The following is a 15,159-nucleotide window of genomic DNA, read 5'->3' on the forward strand; positions in this document are numbered from 1 at the left end:
AAAATGGAACAAAAAGTCTCAATGTTCAAGTTCCATCATTTTGAATAAAATTGTTGAGCTTTCAACAGTTTTCTGCCATAATATTCAGGAATAAAATCACTTACTTGGAACTGGCACACTATTCTGCTCTGGTATGATTTTTGTAGTAATTTAATTGAAAGCTTTGTTGGTTTGGTAAAAGTAAAATTTGTTCTTTTTGTCGTGACAGAATAAATTACTATTAATCACACCAGATTTGTCGGAGAACAGCAGCAACATGTGTAATTGATCCAGCTTTAAGGAATTCTATTAACTTTCAGCGGAAAATTCGTGCGGTACTCTCCGACATTAGAAAAGTCGCGGTGTTCCGTTCGGAGCAGGAGCCGGCTGTCTTTTCTTATTCGCGATATCGAAAATTACTAAAAAATGAACAAATTTTTTCAGAGGAATATCGCGCGAAGAAAGCAGACAGAAGTTACATGAAAGAAACCTAAGGGACCAACTAACTGGATTTGTACGAACATATAAATGGAACTGAAAGAACTTGGAATAAATATTATAACGATGTCATGACAGCCTCCTATTCCGACAGAACACAAGCTGGATCATAAGCTACATAAATCTGTATGTCATACAAAATATATACGTGACAGGTTGGTCAGTAAGAGAGTTAATTGAATATAAACCAGAATTGTCTTAAATTTATTTAAGCTTCAGAAAAATTCATATCCACAAAATTACTTTTCTGTGAGGTCAACTGACTGAAGAAACAGCGTGGATGTTGTCATGGTAGTCCTTGTGCGAAGTTGACGAATTTCCTTCTCAATTGCTTGTTGTTCTGATACAAATGTTTGTGCCATGCATACTCTTCAGTCTTTCTCAGGGTGTAGTCTCCGAACTGTGCTGCAAGTCCTTCCAAAAAGTTGAACAGTTTTACAATCTTTATTATGACAAACTTTATTACGTGTTGTGCAACATAGGACACTACCTTTTGCTCTGACGTTACTGTTTCTTCAGTCAATCTAGCTGTGGAGAACAGCCATTGGAAACCAAAGCAACAAGGAGAGATTGCACCACTCCCTGTTTACAAAAAGGCACACAAAACAAAGATTTCGATATATATTTGATCCAACCTTGCACTTACTTTCTGATGATGAAATTCTGAGTATCACTGATAGAAGCACTTGAAGAAGAAGAAACACACTTCCAGAACTTCTGTATACTTTCTTTAGGAGAGCAGTTAGGTGGGGCGGACATAGTTGAAGTGAGGTTAGTGTCTGAGGCCAGGTTGTGAACGACCTAGCTGTTGAGAAAAAGATGAAACAAAGGTTAGTGAGAAAGCAGGTAAGAGTGAGTAGTAGTGTTGGATTTTCACACTATCCCTTCTATATGATGCTGCTGTAGTGCCTACCTTTGACTTCCTACTTTGTCAAACATCTTTCATCTCTGCCTCCTATCATACTTACAATAGGTGGGTCTGAGCAAGTTGCCACTCCTTTCCAGCCTTCCCAACCTAACGCCACTTTCATATCTAATGAAGGAACTCGTATGTTCCCCACACTTGAAATAGTTTCCCATTCTTTTAAGTTTATCCATCGGCAGTACTTTGTATTTTGCCAGCTGAAGCTATGTTTTGGTGATTTTCTGAACTGAATTTTCCTTTTGGTATATAGTGTACATGTGTTAATTTTGATGTTTTCATCAGCGTCCATTTGAGTAATTCACATATGACTCTCATATTTGTTTTACAATAGAGTATTGACTCCGTGTTTATTAAACAGGTGATGATAAGGCAACTTTATTTACATGGCTCCATTTCTGCTCTCCAGATATTTCAAAAATTCCATTATCATATGCAAGTTTGTCTGACATAATTTTTTTTATCTTCTTGTTCCTCTTCACATGTATCTTGATGTTTGTCAAATGGGTGAACTATGAACTGACATTTTGTGAGTATTAAATTTTTGGCATTTTAAACTTCTTCTATAGTAGACAGCATTTGTGATTAGTGGAGGTTTTGTTAAAGTCGTCTTGGCTTTCACTTTCGGAGCATTAGAATGAATTTATAGCTTGTGATTTGATAGATGACTAAACACAACTTTTCTTTTTTCAGGTTTCACATCAGGCCCTGCGTGTGCTCCATCAGTTTCAATCACTTTCATCAATATGGTATTGTTCAAAGGTATTGTTCCTCCAAAAGGTTGTGATGAGTTCATGTACAGTGGACAGGTGAGCAAGAGTGGAAAAATGTTTCATTGAATTTGTTTGGTTTCTCTCTACATTATCATTAGTCTTACCTCAAATAGTTTTAATGTGTGTTTTGAAACAACTTATTCTGGAAAGTAATTTCACCAGTTTCGCATTTTTCCATTACTTTTAGTATTGCATAATTTTGTCTTTCTTCTGTATTGCAGAAAGGCTTGCAGAGGTTCTTTGTTCTTGCCCTACTGTGTGTGCCTTGGATACTTCTTGCAAAACCCAATGTTTCGATAATGACCGCAAAGCCCACCAACTGGTGAGTAATAGTCTGTACCCCCTGCAATGTTTTGACACATTTGAGGGTAAATATCTCGCAGGAGATGATACTGTGTTGAGTCAGTTTGCTCTTTCATTTAACAGACAATCTTCTGACTTTCCCCAACTTTCAAGCCATCCCGTACCTGCAGAGAATGGCATGGATGCGGAGGTGGGATCGATGTCAGGGACAGCACACTAAGGACAGTAAAGATGGGGCTCCCGTGCCGCAGAGCAGTGAAGACCACGACCTGGGAGAAATCTTCATCCATCAGGGCATCCACACGATGGAGTACGTGCTAGGCTCTCACGCTGCCTTGTATCTGTGACTTTGGGCACTGTCACTGGTGCATGCCTGTAAGTATATGTGGTTATCTTTTACTTGTTTTTCAAATAATTTATTGCACTATGGCAATATATTTTAAATATAGAGTAGGAAAAATTATATTTCATAGAGGTGCCACTGAAAGTAATAAATTGTAAATCCTGGTTTCTGAGGCTGTCCTAGATATAATATTGCTTGTTTTGATTTACTCATTAACTCATTCTTTTCCATGTTTAGTTTCAACAAACTTAAATCAAACCAGGTATTTAATTTTGTTAAAGTATTTAATACAGATTGTGGAATTTGGTCAGTACCGTTACTTTCAGTATAATTTCATATTTAGTGACATGTACAGTGAGCAGAAAGAGTATAGGTGTCCCATCATTGTGTAATAGGGGCATTCGGCAGTAGATGAGCACATAAAAGGAGAGATCCTCAGAGGTGAGATTGACTGTTAGTGAAACAATCTGTATGATGATGTAAGTTAAGTTAGTCACTCACCCCTGTGGGACCTATTCTGGGAGTAATCAATGGAAAAAATCGGAATTTTATGTGACACTCAATAGAATTAAAATATAATAGTATATTGGCTTGTTACATGGCATAACACATAGGGTAAGGTTGTAGGTTTGAAACTAATAATGGCGCTAAATTTTTGTCAATGTCTTTATTACTTTTATTCCATTAATGGTTTTAAATCTAAATTCTTTCCTTTGTCACAACTTGTTAATCACTGAGTAAAATTTTTCATTTGTATTCTTTTTTTTCACTTTGTATCATTCTTTTTCCACTCAAGATTTTCTGTGTATGTGACTTTTATATTTATAAATTAAATGTTTAAATATTCGACACTGCCCATCTAGAGGTTGAAAAAAAGACAAAATAATCTATTTATATTGACTGTGAAGCAATGTAAAAATGTTTATCAATTTTTGACTGTGTCTGTGGGGGTAGTGCATGTGCATGATACGCAACTGTCATGAAAACATTTTAAAAAACATGCCTTTGATGCTGTGACATTAGAGGATGAACAGATGTGTGTTACACTAAATGGTGTTGGCACTGAGGAAGTATGCCAGTCACCTTCAGGTGTAAGGCTGCAGTGTACTTCCATCAAGTTTATTTATATGCTAGTAAGATGCCAGTGTAATGAGTGCTGTGAAGTCATTGGAGGGAAAGTTGACATCCAGCCACCTTCTAGAGAAATGAAGCACAGATCCTGTGCTGCAGTCTATGAGGCTTGTACTGGTTGTATTGGTTTTGACCCCCCATTCAAGCATTTTTTTGTGAGAAACAAGCTTAACATACTGCCAACATAAGGAGGAGAACAGTCAGTCAAATACTGTGCCTACTGCCTGCTGATGTTGTTTAAAGCAGGTTGCTCTAAATGCCCAGTGGATCTGAGTCCCTTGATACCATTATAAACAAACTTGGAATGGAAAAGACAAAGCTCTGATTATACATATAGTCTGCAAAGTTGACATCTTTTAGATAGTACATTATGATAGTTAAAGATGTCCACTGAGTATTCCCATATACAATGAAATGACTTTTGAAAAACAAATTAATAACTGGCCACCTTCTCTTGTCTCAATTGCTACTAAGAACTTTCACTGGTGAAGGTGGTGACATCGTCATAATGTCCATTACAGGCTTCTGTAGTTTGGTGAGAATGATAAGAAATAATAGTGCCTCGTTATTTTCTGTGCAGGGTTGAGATCGATTAAGTTCTATACTGCTGCAGTATATTCATTCCTGCCATTCTCATTCGAGGCAGTTATGGATTATGCAGCTGAAGCACCAGAGGATTAGAAACAGCAATGCAACCTCTGTCATCCTGGCTGTGCACTACTTCAAAGTGCTGAGGTTGACAGTCTCTTCTCATTGTGCAGTACATGTTGATTACTGTAAATGAATTACCTGTAATATTGAGGTCGGCGCGCGTTTCCCGAGGTCGGCGCGCGTTTCCCGAGGTCGGCGCGCGTTTCCCGAGGTCGGCGCGCGTTTCCCGAGGTCGGCGCGCGTTTCCCGAGGTCGGCGCGCGTTTCCCGAGGTCGGCGCGCGTTTCCCGAGGTCGGCGCGCGTTTCCCGAGGTCGGCGCGCGTTTCCCGAGGTCGGCGCGCGTTTCCCGAGGTCGGCGCGCGTTTCCCGAGGTCGGCGCGCGTTTCCCGAGGTCGGCGCGCGTTTCCCGAGGTCGGCGCGCGTTTCCCGAGGTCGGCGCGCGTTTCCCGAGGTCGGCGCGCGTTTCCCGAGGTCGGCGCGCGTTTCCCGAGGTCGGCGCGCGTTTCCCGAGGTCGGCGCGCGTTTCCCGAGGTCGGCGCGCGTTTCCCGAGGTCGGCGCGCGTTTCCCGAGGTCGGCGCGCGTTTCCCGAGGTCGGCGCGCGTTTCCCGAGGTCGGCGCGCGTTTCCCGAGGTCGGCGCGCGTTTCCCGAGGTCGGCGCGCGTTTCCCGAGGTCGGCGCGCGTTTCCCGAGGTCGGCGCGCGTTTCCCGAGGTCGGCGCGCGTTTCCCGAGGTCGGCGCGCGTTTCCCGAGGTCGGCGCGCGTTTCCCGAGGTCGGCGCGCGTTTCCCGAGGTCGGCGCGCGTTTCCCGAGGTCGGCGCGCGTTTCCCGAGGTCGGCGCGCGTTTCCCGAGGTCGGCGCGCGTTTCCCGAGGTCGGCGCGCGTTTCCCGAGGTCGGCGCGCGTTTCCCGAGGTCGGCGCGCGTTTCCCGAGGTCGGCGCGCGTTTCCCGAGGTCGGCGCGCGTTTCCCGAGGTCGGCGCGCGTTTCCCGAGGTCGGCGCGCGTTTCCCGAGGTCGGCGCGCGTTTCCCGAGGTCGGCGCGCGTTTCCCGAGGTCGGCGCGCGTTTCCCGAGGTCGGCGCGCGTTTCCCGAGGTCGGCGCGCGTTTCCCGAGGTCGGCGCGCGTTTCCCGAGGTCGGCGCGCGTTTCCCGAGGTCGGCGCGCGTTTCCCGAGGTCGGCGCGCGTTTCCCGAGGTCGGCGCGCGTTTCCCGAGGTCGGCGCGCGTTTCCCGAGGTCGGCGCGCGTTTCCCGAGGTCGGCGCGCGTTTCCCGAGGTCGGCGCGCGTTTCCCGAGGTCGGCGCGCGTTTCCCGAGGTCGGCGCGCGTTTCCCGAGGTCGGCGCGCGTTTCCCGAGGTCGGCGCGCGTTTCCCGAGGTCGGCGCGCGTTTCCCGAGGTCGGCGCGCGTTTCCCGAGGTCGGCGCGCGTTTCCCGAGGTCGGCGCGCGTTTCCCGAGGTCGGCGCGCGTTTCCCGAGGTCGGCGCGCGTTTCCCGAGGTCGGCGCGCGTTTCCCGAGGTCGGCGCGCGTTTCCCGAGGTCGGCGCGCGTTTCCCGAGGTCGGCGCGCGTTTCCCGAGGTCGGCGCGCGTTTCCCGAGGTCGGCGCGCGTTTCCCGAGGTCGGCGCGCGTTTCCCGAGGTCGGCGCGCGTTTCCCGAGGTCGGCGCGCGTTTCCCGAGGTCGGCGCGCGTTTCCCGAGGTCGGCGCGCGTTTCCCGAGGTCGGCGCGCGTTTCCCGAGGTCGGCGCGCGTTTCCCGAGGTCGGCGCGCGTTTCCCGAGGTCGGCGCGCGTTTCCCGAGGTCGGCGCGCGTTTCCCGAGGTCGGCGCGCGTTTCCCGAGGTCGGCGCGCGTTTCCCGAGGTCGGCGCGCGTTTCCCGAGGTCGGCGCGCGTTTCCCGAGGTCGGCGCGCGTTTCCCGAGGTCGGCGCGCGTTTCCCGAGGTCGGCGCGCGTTTCCCGAGGTCGGCGCGCGTTTCCCGAGGTCGGCGCGCGTTTCCCGAGGTCGGCGCGCGTTTCCCGAGGTCGGCGCGCGTTTCCCGAGGTCGGCGCGCGTTTCCCGAGGTCGGCGCGCGTTTCCCGAGGTCGGCGCGCGTTTCCCGAGGTCGGCGCGCGTTTCCCGAGGTCGGCGCGCGTTTCCCGAGGTCGGCGCGCGTTTCCCGAGGTCGGCGCGCGTTTCCCGAGGTCGGCGCGCGTTTCCCGAGGTCGGCGCGCGTTTCCCGAGGTCGGCGCGCGTTTCCCGAGGTCGGCGCGCGTTTCCCGAGGTCGGCGCGCGTTTCCCGAGGTCGGCGCGCGTTTCCCGAGGTCGGCGCGCGTTTCCCGAGGTCGGCGCGCGTTTCCCGAGGTCGGCGCGCGTTTCCCGAGGTCGGCGCGCGTTTCCCGAGGTCGGCGCGCGTTTCCCGAGGTCGGCGCGCGTTTCCCGAGGTCGGCGCGCGTTTCCCGAGGTCGGCGCGCGTTTCCCGAGGTCGGCGCGCGTTTCCCGAGGTCGGCGCGCGTTTCCCGAGGTCGGCGCGCGTTTCCCGAGGTCGGCGCGCGCTTCCCGAGGTCGGCGCGCGCTTCCCGAGGTCGGCGCGCGCTTCCCGAGGTCGGCGCGCGCTTCCCGAGGTCGGCGCGCGCTTCCCGAGGTCGGCGCGCGCTTCCCGAGGTCGGCGCGCGCTTCCCGAGGTCGGCGCGCGCTTCCCGAGGTCGGCGCGCGCTTCCCGAGGTCGGCGCGCGCTTCCCGAGGTCGGCGCGCGCTTCCCGAGGTCGGCGCGCGCTTCCCGAGGTCGGCGCGCGCTTCCCGAGGTCGGCGCGCGCTTCCCGAGGTCGGCGCGCGCTTCCCGAGGTCGGCGCGCGCTTCCCGAGGTCGGCGCGCGCTTCCCGAGGTCGGCGCGCGCTTCCCGAGGTCGGCGCGCGCTTCCCGAGGTCGGCGCGCGCTTCCCGAGGTCGGCGCGCGCTTCCCGAGGTCGGCGCGCGCTTCCCGAGGTCGGCGCGCGCTTCCCGAGGTCGGCGCGCGCTTCCCGAGGTCGGCGCGCGCTTCCCGAGGTCGGCGCGCGCTTCCCGAGGTCGGCGCGCGCTTCCCGAGGTCGGCGCGCGCTTCCCGAGGTCGGCGCGCGCTTCCCGAGGTCGGCGCGCGCTTCCCGAGGTCGGCGCGCGCTTCCCGAGGTCGGCGCGCGCTTCCCGAGGTCGGCGCGCGCTTCCCGAGGTCGGCGCGCGCTTCCCGAGGTCGGCGCGCGCTTCCCGAGGTCGGCGCGCGCTTCCCGAGGTCGGCGCGCGCTTCCCGAGGTCGGCGCGCGCTTCCCGAGGTCGGCGCGCCTCGACAAATTAGGGTATCGAAAAAAGGCGATTTATATCGATATATTTCGAGATATCGATATATTTCGAGATATCGATATATTTCGAGATATCGATATATTTCGAGATATCGATATATTTCGAGATATCGATTTATTTCGAGATATCGATTTATTTCGAGATATCGATTTATTTCGAGATATCGATTTATTTCGAGATATCGATTTATTTCGAGATATCGATTTATTTCGAGATATCGATTTATTTCGAGATATCGATTTATTTCGAGATATCGATTTATTTCGAGATATCGATTTATTTCGAGATATCGATTTATTTCGAGATATCGATTTATTTCGAGATATCGATTTATTTCGAGATATCGATTTATTTCGAGATATCGATTTATTTCGAGATATCGATTTATTTCGAGATATCGATTTATTTCGAGATATCGATATATTTCGAGATATCGATTTATTTCGAGATATCGATTTATTTCGAGATATCGATATATTTCGAGATATCGATATATTTCGAGATATCGATATATTTCGAGATATCGATATATTTCGAGATATCGATATATTTCGAGATATCGATATATTTCGAGATATCGATATATTTCGAGATATCGATATATTTCGAGATATCGATATATTTCGAGATATCGATATATTTCGAGATATCGATATATTTCGAGATATCGATATATTTCGAGATATCGATATATTTCGAGATATCGATATATTTCGAGATATCGATATATTTCGAGATATCGATATATTTCGAGATATCGATATATTTCGAGATATCGATATATTTCGAGATATCGATATATTTCGAGATATCGATTTATTTCGAGATATCGATTTATTTCGAGATATCGATTTATTTCGAGATATCGATATATTTCGAGATATCGATATATTTCGAGATATCGATATATTTCGAGATATCGATATATTTCGAGATATCGATATATTTCGAGATATCGATATATTTCGAGATATCGATATATTTCGAGATATCGATATATTTCGAGATATCGATATATTTCGAGATATCGATATATTTCGAGATATCGATATATTTCGAGATATCGATATATTTCGAGATATCGATTTATTTCGAGATATCGATTTATTTCGAGATATCGATTTATTTCGAGATATCGATATATTTCGAGATATCGATATATTTCGAGATATCGATATATTTCGAGATATCGATATATTTCGAGATATCGATATATTTCGAGATATCGATATATTTCGAGATATCGATATATTTCGAGATATCGATATATTTCGAGATATCGATATATTTCGAGATATCGATTTATTTCGAGATATCGATTTATTTCGAGATATCGATATATTTCGAGATATCGATATATTTCGAGATATCGATATATTTCGAGATATCGATTTATTTCGAGATATCGATATATTTCGAGATATCGATTTATTTCGAGATATCGATATATTTCGAGATATCGATATATTTCGAGATATCGATATATTTCGAGATATCGATTTATTTCGAGATATCGATTTATTTCGAGATATCGATTTATTTCGAGATATCGATTTATTTCGAGATATCGATTTATTTCGAGATATCGATTTATTTCGAGATATCGATTTATTTCGAGATATCGATTTATTTCGAGATATCGATTTATTTCGAGATATCGATTTATTTCGAGATATCGATATATTTCGAGATATCGATATATTTCGAGATATCGATATATTTCGAGATATCGATTTATTTCGAGATATCGATTTATTTCGAGATATCGATTTATTTCGAGATATCGATTTATTTCGAGATATCGATTTATTTCGAGATATCGATTTATTTCGAGATATCGATTTATTTCGAGATATCGATTTATTTCGAGATATCGATATATTTCGAGATATCGATATATTTCGAGATATCGATTTATTTCGAGATATCGATATATTTCGAGATATCGATTTATTTCGAGATATCGATTTATTTCGAGATATCGATATATTTCGAGATATCGATATATTTCGAGATATCGATATATTTCGAGATATCGATTTATTTCGAGATATCGATTTATTTCGAGATATCGATTTATTTCGAGATATCGATATATTTCGAGATATCGATATATTTCGAGATATCGATATATTTCGAGATATCGATATATTTCGAGATATCGATATATTTCGAGATATCGATTTATTTCGAGATATCGATTTATTTCGAGATATCGATTTATTTCGAGATATCGATTTATTTCGAGATATCGATTTATTTCGAGATATCGATTTATTTCGAGATATCGATTTATTTCGAGATATCGATATATTTCGAGATATCGATATATTTCGAGATATCGATTTATTTCGAGATATCGATTTATTTCGAGATATCGATTTATTTCGAGATATCGATTTATTTCGAGATATCGATATATTTCGAGATATCGATATATTTCGAGATATCGATATATTTCGAGATATCGATATATTTCGAGATATCGATATATTTCGAGATATCGATATATTTCGAGATATCGATATATTTCGAGATATCGATATATTTCGAGATATCGATATATTTCGAGATATCGATATATTTCGAGATATCGATATATTTCGAGATATCGATATATTTCGAGATATCGATTTATTTCGAGATATCGATTTATTTCGAGATATCGATTTATTTCGAGATATCGATTTATTTCGAGATATCGATATATTTCGAGATATCGATATATTTCGAGATATCGATATATTTCGAGATATCGATATATTTCGAGATATCGATATATTTCGAGATATCGATATATTTCGAGATATCGATATATTTCGAGATATCGATTTATTTCGAGATATCGATTTATTTCGAGATATCGATTTATTTCGAGATATCGATTTATTTCGAGATATCGATTTATTTCGAGATATCGATTTATTTCGAGATATCGATATATTTCGAGATATCGATTTATTTCGAGATATCGATATATTTCGAGATATCGATATATTTCGAGATATCGATATATTTCGAGATATCGATATATTTCGAGATATCGATTTATTTCGAGATATCGATTTATTTCGAGATATCGATATATTTCGAGATATCGATTTATTTCGAGATATCGATTTATTTCGAGATATCGATTTATTTCGAGATATCGATATATTTCGAGATATCGATTTATTTCGAGATATCGATTTATTTCGAGATATCGATTTATTTCGAGATATCGATTTATTTCGAGATATCGATTTATTTCGAGATATCGATTTATTTCGAGATATCGATATATTTCGAGATATCGATTTATTTCGAGATATCGATATATTTCGAGATATCGATATATTTCGAGATATCGATATATTTCGAGATATCGATATATTTCGAGATATCGATTTATTTCGAGATATCGATTTATTTCGAGATATCGATTTATTTCGAGATATCGATTTATTTCGAGATATCGATGTATTTCGAGATATCGATGTATTTCGAGATATCGATATATTCCATAAGCTGCAGTCATATACATTACTTATAGAAATGCTTCTGGTTGTTATTCAGTACAGTGGTCCTACCTGACAGCTGTTTCTAGTGAGTTAATGCATTACTGTCCCAATAATAACTTTTTAAACACTTTGTGTGTTTCAGGACCTGCACAACCTACCAAGCAGAACACTGCCGCCTCCTGACAGTTCTCTCAAAACCCAGTTATGTAAGCATGGGGGTTAGAATGCATTCGAGTCTCACAGCGATACCACTGACAAGGTTTTGCCTCCTGCTGAACACCGAACCCACAGACACTCTGGTCACAAATTATAATGCACTGTTTGTTAATGTAGTAACATGCCTATGAAACATTTATGGTTGAAGTTTAACGTTCTTTTCTGTAAAAGGTAGATGAATTTTAAAAAAATCTAATGTTCTTCTTAATTTTGTTGGTTCCTTTGTTTTTCTGTACAGCATGGAGTGATTACTTCATAGCTTATCCCAGAAGCCTTATCATTAAATAATATCAGTTACATGAATATTATAATTACACATTTAAAAATGTAGTACTACCTTTCAGCTGTGTACATTTTTAAAATACAAGCAGGTATTGGTTTTATGCTGTAAATGTCTTGGTAAGCTTTCCAGTGGAACAACCATAAATCTGTGTGCAAATCAACAGCATGTAAGCAGTGTACGTATGGTGACAGCTCTTTTCATATACAGGGTGCATTAAAACAAAAAATACATACACACACTTTTCAAGTGTTTAGGAGAGAAAAAGCTTTTTCATGTGACTGCCTCTAAATTTGTTTTTTAATAGGGGGAGACGATGTTGGTATATGAAGCACTGGTTACCAGTTCAGCTGAATGCACTGTCATTAGTCACTCCATATCTCAACCATTACTAACATCTCTATCTCCTCTGACACAACAAATTCTTTGTAAATGTAGATATTTTTTACACAATATATACAATTTTTTAGGAGCAGCTTAATTTCTAATGAACCAGCTTCAAGCCCAAGCAGGCCTGAGAGTAACCACCTCAGGATAAAAGCAAGTAGCTGTACAGGACAGAAGGGTTGGAGCTTGACTAAGGTAACTCAGAAAGTACCTTTGTCCTTGATTCACATTACCTTCGCAGAGCTGAAACCATGAAAGCAGTATGATACTGCAAAAACACCAATAGAACTAGAACTCCATCACACTATTCAAAACAAAAGATGCGAAATTCTCAATTGAATCAGTATGTTGCTTCATGACATCACATTTCATTTCTGCTGGTGGCACTGAAAACCTTACTAAACAATTGAGTTGGGAACAGTTCGACCACCTGTTAATCAGTCTTGATCTCACATCTTCTGACTACCACTTTTACTTCAACACCAATGATGATGTAAGAAAATATGAACAGTATTGGATGTCTTCACTGGTGGTATCTTTGTATGAAGAGGGCATAGAAAAGTTGGCTTACTGCTATGACAAATGTCTGAATAATGGTGGCTGTTGTGTAAAAAAAAAAGAGTATTTCTCAAAAACAAATTTTGGTCTGAAGAAATGTTTTCATGAGACCTTACTATTCTGGCATGCCTTGTATATTTTAATGTCTTTTGGCTCACCAATGTGGGTATAAAAGTTGACAGAGAACATCCCACACCCTCTTCTTTACTGCAGTCACAGAATGGGGATACACAAAGCCAATATGAACCTCCTGTTTCCTATCAGCAGCCATGTTTGACCATGAGGTGTGTTAAGAATGTTGTTGAATTTTCTTGATCATACACAGGGTTGTTCAGCTGCCCCTGCCATAAGGTTTTATGGAACCTTCAACATCTTCTCTCCTCCCTACATGCACACTGTTAGTCCTGAAAAAACAATGAACAGAATCTTTTTGTGTTACAAAAGAAAAATGCATTTGGGCCTGTAGCAAAAATGTATCCCCCCCCCCAAAAAAAAAAAGCCTACATTAAATTTCCCACAAAAAAGATCCTGTTCATTTTTTATGTAGGATTAGTAGTGAGAGAATTGAAAATCTTGCCCATGACATTTGTAGGCATTGCAGGTTGCATAAAACACATGGGTAGGGGTCGATTAATCATCGTGTACAGGTTTATCATGCCAAAAGAACTAATATAAGATTTCTCTGGCTTCATAAACAGCTCAAGAAACATTTTACACCACATTAATGTATAGTTTTTGCACTTTCCTTTATCAGAAAATTGTTTCTCATTGCTTTCCTGACCACAGAAAATTCCTACACACAGCCAACTGTTTTTGTTTTCGTGGTCTTCAGTCCAAAGACTGGTTTGATGCAGCTCTCTATGCTAGTCTATCATATGCAAGCCTTCATCTACTTGAACCTGCTTACTGTATTTCCCCCCTCAACAGTTTTTCCTCCTATCACTCAAATCCCACCAATAACAAATTGATGATTCCTTGATGCATCAGGGTATGCTTATCAACCAGTTCCTTCTTTTACTCATGTTGTGCTGAAAATTTCTTTCAGTACTATGTCCCTAGTAATTTGATCTGTAACTGCATAATTATTCCATAAGCCACCTCTAGGTGCAGCGCAGAGGGTATCTAGTACCAGTAGTAGTCATCTATCCACTTATTGACTACCTCTGTAACTTAGTGTTCACTGCTGCTGCCTATCATGGGGAGGATGCAGGTTTAGATTCCCGGTACTGCCAGGGATTTTTCTGGGTGAGAGGATTGGAACAGTGTAAATTCACCCTTGTGATACCAACTGAGGAGCTACTCAAGCAAGCAGGGCTCGAGGTCAAGAAAACTGCACAGGCAGCATAGTGGTGTGATGGACATCATTGGCAAATGATGACACGGTGGCCGGCCAGTACCGATGGACAGAGTTTACCTTTACTCGGTTGAGAAAGTCCCCTCATTCCTATGCGTCCAATGAATCCACACAGCACTCAACCCTCTTTGCTTTCTTTTCCGGCGTCAAGAGCTTTAGTACAATTTTTGCACATAATTTCTTCATTTCAAGTTTTTGAGAATGATTGTTTTAGGGATTGACAGCTCGTCAGCAATCATTCTGACTGTCAATCTACGGTCTATAAGAACACAAGCTGCTGCACACTCCCACCTTCATGCAGACTGCTCTGACTCAAACTGAGTGTTGATGGGATTGAGTACAGCAGTAGTCCCATCTGGTGGTGATTGCAACCTGTAACATGAAGACATTATTCAACTTTTATACATATTTTCCGGACAAAACTCATATAATGGACAATCAAAAACTTCCCATTGAAGGGTGTTGCCACAGAGTAAAAGCAATGTAGCATGACTCCATTGTGATTACAGAAGCACTGACATGTAAGCAATGTGTGACATTTGTGCCTTTCTGAAGTGCATGTAGTAAATGTAGAAATTGGAACTATGGCAGTGTTATTACCAAATATGTCCAAACAGGATCACATACTGTTGTTCTTTTCTCAACTGCTGGAGGGCAAACACTGGTAGACATCCATCATACATTGAAGAATGTGTATGAAGCAGCAATTGTATTGAAAACCACCATTGTGCAATGGTGCATCAAGTTGGATAATACACATCCCCATAATGCAGACACCAGCTAAAGTGGGAGACACTCGAGTAGCCACCCTACAGTCCTGATCTCTACCTGTGTGCTTATCATGCCTTTGTTTGTGATGTGATGTCATAAAGCAACATAATGATTCACTTGAGAATTTCACATCTCTTGTTTTGAAGGATCAATGACTCCTGTTGCAAGAGGGTGTGCAGCAAGCAGTGATG

General features: G+C 43.6%; 1 long non-coding RNA gene across 1 annotated transcript in view; it reads left to right on the forward strand.

Moving 5' to 3' along the window:
* The window catches only part of LOC126305083 (uncharacterized), an 18,592-nt gene extending 6,988 nt beyond the window's left edge, over positions 1 to 11,604 (forward strand). Inside the window, exons 2-5 of the long non-coding RNA XR_007553309.1 lie at positions 2,093 to 2,208; positions 2,394 to 2,494; positions 2,599 to 2,850; positions 11,545 to 11,604. This is a non-coding gene — a long non-coding RNA (uncharacterized LOC126305083). The remainder of the gene's footprint in view (positions 1 to 2,092; positions 2,209 to 2,393; positions 2,495 to 2,598; positions 2,851 to 11,544) is intronic.
* The last annotated feature ends 3,555 nt before the right edge of the window (positions 11,605 to 15,159 follow it).

This window comes from Schistocerca gregaria, unplaced genomic scaffold (assembly GCF_023897955.1).
Source record: "Schistocerca gregaria isolate iqSchGreg1 unplaced genomic scaffold, iqSchGreg1.2 ptg000244l, whole genome shotgun sequence".
NCBI lineage: Eukaryota > Metazoa > Arthropoda > Insecta > Orthoptera > Acrididae > Schistocerca > Schistocerca gregaria.